Source organism: Staurois parvus, unplaced genomic scaffold (genome assembly GCF_062004578.1).
Source record: "Staurois parvus isolate SC_StPar_1 unplaced genomic scaffold, SC_StPar_1.0 ptg000719l, whole genome shotgun sequence".
In the NCBI taxonomy this organism is placed as follows: domain Eukaryota; kingdom Metazoa; phylum Chordata; class Amphibia; order Anura; family Ranidae; genus Staurois; species Staurois parvus.
Genome location: NW_028318515.1, coordinates 10,002,885 through 10,005,531, shown reverse-complemented (window position 1 = coordinate 10,005,531; position 2,647 = coordinate 10,002,885). Strand labels below are relative to the sequence as shown.

The following is a 2,647-nucleotide window of genomic DNA, read 5'->3' as shown; positions in this document are numbered from 1 at the left end:
TATTAGGGACACATTGGGTAACCTCCAAATTACATATTATTCAGTACTGGCTATAACAGCAGGGGTCAAATCCAATAATTTAGACCTTTAAAGTACTTTCATTCTATGTAGTAATAATAATGGTATCTTAAAGTGCAACTGCACCACAAACCAAAAATGCTATATTATTTATTTTTAATATTCAAAACAAACTCCTCCATCCATCAATGTCTCCATGCTTTATTTTGCTGAGAAATCATTTTGAAAAACACCTCCTGACATTTCTGGCAGTGGCCATCTTGAGGAAGGGCAGATGACCCATGTAGCAGTTACTTCCTGGAATCCATCTGTCCTTAGCTCAGGCATTGTCTGAACTGACAACCCTCCCTCCCTTCCTGAAGACTCCTGAGATGTATGATATCATTTGCCTAGACATGGGAACCAGGAATTGGTTGAAGGACTGCAAAACAAAAGGTTAAAACAAGTATATATGATATACTTTCCTATCTATTTACTAATGCTAGCAGCATAAGGATTAGAAATAGTCCATGTTGATTAAGAGAGTGAAGTTCTGCTTTAACATCTTCATTCAAAACTTTCTTTACACCAAACATGCATAAATAATGTACAGTTGCAGCAAAATTCTCGACATCATGACACCAACTCTTCATGTGTGACCACCATTTAAATCCAGGCTGACCCAAATCTCAAAGGAAAGGTCAACATTTAACATCATTTTACAAATTCCATTTCTAACCCTTCTGCAATCACTTCACTATGAGATTCTGGTCCTTTGCAGAGATGTTCCTAAGTTTTTTCACACTCTCCATCATCTGTTCTGTGTTGCCCCACAAACACCACTGATTCAATCCTGCAATAGAGAATAAGTACTGAAAAACAAAAGACTGAATGTGATTGGCGGTCATGGGTTATCAGAATAGAACAAATGAGATCATGTACACAAGCTATGCTGCCTCTGTATGGGTAGTTCCATAATAAATTACTTCACTAACTATGAAATGTGCATTTTTGGTGGCACATGACATGCAAAAAAAAGGATCAAGAGACTGTTGGTAAAAAAAATATCTATAGTTACAAGGAAAAACAAATAGGCAATAATGGAAACAATTGTATCAAGTTATACCGCAACCAGAGATGGTTGCGGTGGCCCATCAATTAGCACTGGAATTCTGACATAAATGCCACTACTGGTCAGGCAGGTTAGAGTTATTTTCTGATCTTATGGTGATCTCTGCAATGATAAATCAAAGTAATCACAGTGGCTAAACGGTTAGCACTTCTGCTTGGCAGTACTAGGGTCATTGGTTTGGATCCCAACCACGGCACCACCTGCCAGGAGTTTGTGTGTTCTCCCTGTGCCTGCGTGGGTTTCCTCCCACCCTCCAAAGACATGCTGGTAGGTTAATTGGATCCTGTCTAAATTGTCCCTAGTATGTGTATGTATGAATGTGAGTTAGGGACCTTAGATTGTACGCCCCTTGAGGGTTAGGGACTGATGTGAATGTATAATATATATGTAAAGCACTGCATAAATTGATGGTGCTATATAAGTGCCTGAAATATATAAAGTAATCTGTCTCTCCTTAGTAACACCTATATACCACCTATAAAAAAAAATAAAATAAAGATTGACTGGTATCAACACATAGTGGATCTGGTCTCTAGCTTTCTAAAAGACACATGTAACAGGTAATGCATATTATCAATTCCATCAGCATCTGCATACTAAGATACTAATACTATACTAATAGAAAGCAAAATATATTATATATATATATTTTTTTATTATTATTTTTTTTTCTAATGTAGTAATGCCAAGCTAGTATACAATAAAAAAAAATAATGTATTGCATACTTGCTGTAAATATCCTGTTTGCCTGTTCCACACTCTCCCCCATCTCTAGTTATGAAACGATTGATCTGCTTGCTGTTTTCTCTTTATTCTTGCATAGACCATGCAGGAGAGAATTCCTTTTTTGTACCTTTAAATCCACAGAGGTCTTCACGCTGGACCTTGTAGTTCACAGACAGCTGGAGTGTCACATGTTGCCTAATCCTGCTTTAGAGGGTTGAATATATTGGATATAGTCTCCCAGATTTAAGGGTCTGCGCTTATTTAGAAATGTGCCTTTGAACATTTAAGGCTTAGGGAAATACCCTTTCTCCATTCACCAGGATGAGCCATAACAGGATTATCTACTGGAAGTTGCAGAGCTGCAAACAAAACACTTTTTCTTTGCATTTGAGATCTTACAAAGTGAATGCATTCTTTAATGTCATATATTAGAAGGGGGAGGGGCACCATGACTAGTTAAACCTCAGGCACTTTGGATTATTATAGGACAATATGCGACAGGTTAAATGATCAGCATTAGCAGTGCCTTGGCGGGGCATGTCTCTGCAAACTCGCTGGTGGAGAAAGATGCCTCTAGTGCCACTCCCAGACATCCCACACTTTTATAGTAGCTAGACGCAGTATTATTTTACAAGCAGTAACACCGATTATTACATTTGTCATAGTGTCTTTCATAAGAACCATCTACATTGCTTCACAGAACCCAATCGCTACCAAAATGACAGAGGAAATTGTAAACTTTAAATCTGATTGGTTGCAATGGCCCAGTACAGTTGGTTCTTATAAAATAAA

The 2,647-nt window shown here is 37.7% G+C and overlaps 1 long non-coding RNA gene across 1 annotated transcript; it reads right to left on the bottom strand.

Moving 5' to 3' along the window:
- Positions 1–203: 203 nt before the first annotated feature.
- Positions 204–2,307, bottom strand: LOC149445556 (uncharacterized). The gene is made up of 2 exons (XR_016306395.1): positions 1,856–2,307; positions 204–850 (listed from the first exon to the last, which is right to left on the bottom strand). It is a non-coding gene; the product is annotated as an uncharacterized LOC149445556 (long non-coding RNA).
- Positions 2,308–2,647: the final 340 nt, after the last annotated feature.